Genomic DNA, 6,772 nt, shown 5'->3' on the forward strand with positions numbered 1-6,772 from the left:
AAGTCCGAACGACAATGAAACGATAGATCGTGAATGCTTACAAGCAGTTCAACGTTTAAATGCATACTCGTAGTGCTACGGTTTGCTACGGATGAGTCTACGTCTATTGTAAGCCAGCGGATGTACAAACCTGCATTTTTAGTGTTAGTCTCTATGAAGTCCGAAAAATAATCAAATTTTTATATTAAAAATTATGTTTACTACATACTCGTAGTGTTAGTCTCCATGAAGTCCGAAAAATAATCAAATTTTTATATTAAAAATGACGTTTTCTACATAATATACACGATTAAATATTATTTTCAGTTTTATTAAAAAAATAATAACAATTTTATGAACGACATTCCAGATAATGGCATTAACATGCATGAATATTCAACAGGGGCATGTCTGGGTGCATACGGGCTATATGTTTAACGATACACAAGATACGGGAAGGAAGATATAATATGCTTGTGCGCTATTGACAGCACAGCTATGGATATTATATGTAAACTATATGACAATATCAAACTACGATATGTACGATACATAAATACAATTATATACAAGCATATATATTATTAATTCAGTATCAGTATTTTTTTTTCGAATTTGCACTCATAAAAACTAGCAACCGACTCTTTCAAGATCTCTCTTCCTATTTCATTCTAGGCTTGGCTAATCAAGGCTTTATAATGATTAGTGTCTACTCCTACACGTTGTCAGTATGTTTTAATTTAACTAAGTAACAAATTGAGTAATAAACTGGGAAAGGGGTTGTTTCAAATTTATATGGAGCCTGGGCTAGGTATTTGTACAGTATTTTAAAATGTTCAGGTTCATGAAATAGTAATTATTTCTTCATTATTTCTCATTAAAAGGCCTTTTTTACGAGGTAGTTTTTATTTTAAGAATTAAAATCGCAACCACTTGGCATCCTTTTTGACAATGACATGTACACAAATGTCATGATGACATTTTACATAATTATAAATAACTAAAACAATTGGTACCTACGCATCCAACAACAAGTCGATTCTGAGGAGACCTGTGTCTAGTAATGGGTTGTGAAAAGGGGCTGAGACGGATATTTCAATGTCTTATTTATTTAAATAGTGACATTTCATCTAACATAGATAACAAAAATACATAGGTAGATGGCGTGGATGCACTTCGAGAGTTACCATTCTACGTATGTACCCAATTATCAATTTTATAAACTACCTCTAAATCACTGTAAAACTACTTAAATGCATATTTTATTTTAATTTCTATGATTTTATACTATTTTTTCGAATACTGTACAAAGACCTGGCCCAAAATGAAACAACCCCTTTCAAAATATTGTACGATTATTTTAACTGGACGCGTGTCTTAAAGTTTCCAAAACACGCTGTGTCTGTCAGATCAGCTAACTCAAAAAATATGTTCATTCATCAATTTAAATTGTGATGCATATTCAACAGAAAAGTTTTAACAGACATTACTTTCAAAATAGTAAAGTGAATTGAGCTAAGCTCCCATCCATTTGGGAGACTGATCCGATGTTATCATCCTCTCGTGTTGATTACGAAATCGCATTTCGAAATCGTCTGATGAAAATGGACTCTACGCAAACTACCGTCAGTAAACAAATAACATGGAGCATCATTCACGATTGGTGCGAGCGCGTATGTTAGGGTATGCTTCAACTCGGTAAATATAGATGGCGCTGTTTATATTATCATGAATTTTGATCGCGCTGAGCTGATTTTTACTTATATATTATATATATTTTTATATGGTATATGATAATTATGTTACCATTAATTTCTATGACCCGTGCTAGCTTAAAAAAAACTGTGTTACAGGCCACAGTGTCTTCCCCAAAATTTAGTTTATTGTGACATAATCAGACTTTGCGTTCATATAACGAAAACATAAATAATACTAGTCTGTATACAAAGATTACAACGCAATAATAAAACAAGGATTATAAATACAAAATTTGGAAAAAAATAAAAAAGGTTGACAATTATTAAATTTGGAAATATTTATCATCAAAACAAATTTGTTTTTAAAAATAAGATTTTTTTTTCCTTAATATTGACGAATATTTTATTAAGTATATAAGCGAGGTGTGAGTGTGTGAGTAATTTAACGACTTAGAAGAAAGTTTTATAGTGCATGGTTTAAAAGAACAAACAATTCTTTATATCATTTGCAAACACATTAAGTTACTATATACATACTTAGTTATACATTAAGTTACTTTACTAAGTTACTAATTCTTAGGAACGAAAGAAAAAAAAAACAAAACCAGTCGAGCATCGATGAACTAAAGTAAATCACGGAAATTGTAATTCGAGCTAGTGAAGGGTGAGACACATTGTTCTATCATTTTGTACACGTTGACGCAGTGAAAGCGTCTGTATTGTATAAGTAATAATTTTTTAAAACTTTTATTTTATACAAAAGAATAAAAATATTTATTTCATGCTAATAAATTATATTTTTACAAATGATAATCATTAATCACCAATTTTACCAGTTTTTAAAGAGAAGGGTATATTTATATGAAATGATATTGTTGTTAAAAATAGAAGTATTTTTAAAAACAATATCAATTAACAATATCCTTGACGATAACGCATCGTCAGACTTTAATTATATTACATGTATAATATGTACAACTATATGAGAAGTAAGCAAGTGTCCAAAGCGGAATTATTCATCGGCACGGCCTCAAAGACGCGTCGTTAGTATGCGAGCGAAACGCGAACATAATTAAACACGGCTGTGTCGTGAATTCTGAATAATTTAACAGCCGTGGACTTTGCCGGATTAACCGGATTATGACAATAAATATTGAAACCATATTTATCTCTATAGAAATACCCGAAAATACGGTATGTTTGAAACAAAATAATTACAGTTGAAACAATGGTTACAATGTCTTTTTAATTTCCAATAAAACAATTTTACAGCGCATTCAGCCTGTACCATGCCACTGATGGGCCTATTTCACCGTGTAAAAGAAGTATTGGAGCGTAATCCAACATTGCTTTACTGCGGGTTGACGGATATTTTCCTTACTATGAGTAACGATCGCTATCAGGTATTTATGATAACAACCAGAACCGACGGCTTAACAAAACTCAGTTGTATACACGCTTTTGTTACGTACGAACTAAAATAAATCCCTGTCACGTTCTCTGTTAATACCTTTATGTGCACATCGAAAACAGATAAGACATCACATGATTATAATATTTTATCTTAGATGTTTTTGACTTTAGATAATTTTTTTGACCTATTTAAAATTAGTTTCTGACATTAACATTTTGGTGGCGGGATAACCATCCAACTGCTGGCTTTGAAATACACGTAATCGTTATAACGAAAGAACTTTAATGAAGAGATGTCGATTGACTGCTACATGTAAAGGTACTAGTGGTTTGGTTTTCTTTGTTTTGTTGTTGTATGGATTAATTATTTGTACAACTTTCTTCAATGTTTGTATGTATTTTAGATGCTTGATGATGGTCCAATTAAGGATCGAAACGTCGCATGAATTTGCAATTAGTGGTTTGATTGGCACCTTATGTCCACTTTCCTGCGAACCGTCAAAGAACATTTTTAATGTAATCTAATATATTAATTGCTGTTTACCACATGGAAATTTTTTCATTCGGTTTATTTCAATGTTGATGATATTATAAGTCATTTAACACCTATAAAAAAAATAAAAAAAAAACTAGACAATTATGTAAATACCGATGTTAACTTTGTTAATTTCGTATTTGTTGTTGTACTGCTTGGTGATGTCGACTTATAAATAAACTAGCTGTGCCCGCGACTTTGTCCGTGTGAAAATTAAAAAAATATATTGTTCAGTTCTCAGAGTTATAAAATAAATAAATCTTTAAAATAAAAGTAGCCTAAGTTACTGTTTATTACATCAGCTATCTGCCAGTGAAAGTCCCGTCAAAATCGGTCCAGCTGTTTAAGAGATGTGATGATGATGATGATGTGATGACTCAAATTTTATTTATTTGTATAGATAAATAAATGACGATAGTAAAAGTTTTAGCAAAGACGATTTTATTACACTCTCCCAGTTCACAAATACTCTTAATTAAAAATGCAAATCAGTGATACCGGGGCAGGTAGAGAGAGACACTGGATAAATTTATCCCCCCCAAGGCGTTACGGGGGATAAACGTTCAGAGCAATAATGACTCACCGCGCTTAGCTGGAGAATAAACTGCCTATCCACTCTACCTGATTATATGAAATATGAAAATATGTTATTTTTAGGATATTCATAGAATATGTCTTAAAGTGTAAAATGAGAGTATTCCTTCATATAGGTAAAGTCGACTTTATAACGAACGAAATATAGTACAATATCTTGTTACTATGGTTCTCGAATGTTAAGCATAGTAAAACTAAAGTCGTTTTTGGTTTTAAACTCTATATATTTAACACAGAAGCCTTAATATGCTAAATATACGCTTAAAAACTTAATATGCTGTACCAAAAACTTAAGTTTTAAATTTTTAAACAGTAAAGGAGATCCTAGGCTAAATTTCTCACAAGCTTTGTTGCGGTCCGAAATAGTTGTTATAATATAATATCACTGGCTATAAATTCCCAACGCTTGTAGCTCAGGTCACGTATTAGCCATATATAGCTTTGTCTGGAAAAAACGTGCTCAGTAAGATCTACACTCGCTCGTGAAGTCCATTTTACGATTTTTATTTTATACGCTTCAGCCTGTAATATCCCACTACTGGGCATAGGCCTCTTTCCCCATGTAGGAGAAGGATCAGAGCTTAATCCACTGCAGCTTCTTCTCCTTCACAGTCCTCATTATTTCCATCTTTTTATTCATTCGACGCAGAATCTCAACATTTGTTATTTTCATGGTCCAGGATATTCGGAGCATACGTTAAAATCGTTAAGTCTCACAATAGTGTGTAACTCGGTCCACAGTCTCAAAGTTCTACCGTAATCAAAATATCAATGGTATATACTCCTCGTGCCAGTTTGTGTGGTGTGCGCTCCGAAATTAAACCCAATATTGTGTTGATAATGTATCTTGAACTGACGCCAAATTGGATTGAACCCATAAACAAAGTACATATATGGAGGCAAAATAGGTTGAAAGTTAAAAATGAAGAAATGTTTAAATTAACAAAATATTTTATTTGATCGTTGTAATTCTACATTCTGTTACGATTCGGTGTTTGACATCCCAATGCTGGGCATGAGCCTCTTTCCCTATGTAGGACTTCTCCTATAGGAGCTTAATCCACCACGCTGCTCCACAGCGGGTTGGTAGATATATTCCCTACTACGACTAACGATCGCTATTAGGTGTGTGTGCTCTCCAAGGCACGGTGGGAAGGTCCACAAGGACAGACAACCAGACCAGAAATAAATATTTGTAAGAACACAAATATCTACTCCGAGCAGGAATCGTACCCGCGACCCGTTAGGTGTCACCGACACATCACACACACCATAACATTAGAACAGTCGTCATACATTTTTTAGCGTCATTAAACTCAGTAAGAAAATTCAGATGAGTGACTCATTTTGATGTTACAAAACGACGCTAGTTATCACTCGCAAACAATGTAAACTATTCTTAGCTTACATATAATATCTCACAACATAATTATACAACCTACGCTTGTTTAAAAAAATGGAAAATAAAGTCAACGTAGAATATAAAGTGTTAAAATGAATTTAATTTAAAATCCACTTGGTAATATCGTTCCGTCTCTGAGAAGACTTTTGACCTGTATCCATTGAAGTCGTAGCAGATTCTAGTGACCACAGACTAGGCGATTATAGAAGTGTTTAGTTAAAAATATACACTGACACTTTCGTCACTTTTTCCAAGTTATATTTATTTAGGGTAGTACTAAAATAATTACTAGGAATAAAGTTAGCTTAGAATGACATTTCGCAAGAATCCCCCTGAAAATTGTATAATCAAGCTGTGTGAAAGAAACATACATTAAATTTAACTACTCCTACATTGGATGTAGTTAACTGCTTTTTAATTTTTTGTTAAAATTTTACCCCTTAAATTCGATAAAAATAAAAAATGCTATGTCATTTCTATTATCTTAATATTCTGAGCCACTAACAAACGGATTATTTTCATTATCGCCGTAGAGTCAGCGCTCATCTCGACAAGAGAGGGACAGGTATAATTAAGTGGGTGAAAGAAAGGGACGGAGTGATATATTTTATACAGTCCATCCTATATACATCAAAGGTGTGCTGAGATGAAATTTTAATAATGTACGAAATTATTCATAACGCGACAGGGTGGTGCGATTCGTGGGCTTAGTTTAAAAATTGGAGCTATATTTAGATAATCGAAAGCAACGTCAACAACTCAAAATTTAGGAAGGTATCAAAGTAATATCACGTGACTCATCCAATGTTTACTTAATTTTGAGACACGTTGTATTTGAATGAAATGAACGTAACGAATTTATCAATCGCTGAAAACTTTTACCTAGGCCCTTGACATATGAAACAGACTTCATGCGATTACTTATCACTTACGTGAGACATTATTTAAATATAAACAAAGAAAAGACAATTTATTTATGTATGTCGTTTTGTAAATTTATTATGTAGTCAATATACGAAAATGAGGGTACACTAACAAAACTATTGCATTCGTTTTTTGGAAAACTCGATAGCATTAGCACAGTAGATATGATTTATGAAATGAAAATAAAATCTACTCTTGAAGTATAACAAAACCAACGGGTATATAATT

The sequence above is a fragment of the Melitaea cinxia genome, chromosome 15 (assembly GCF_905220565.1).
Source record: "Melitaea cinxia chromosome 15, ilMelCinx1.1, whole genome shotgun sequence".
Classification (NCBI taxonomy): Eukaryota; Metazoa; Arthropoda; class Insecta; order Lepidoptera; family Nymphalidae; genus Melitaea; species Melitaea cinxia.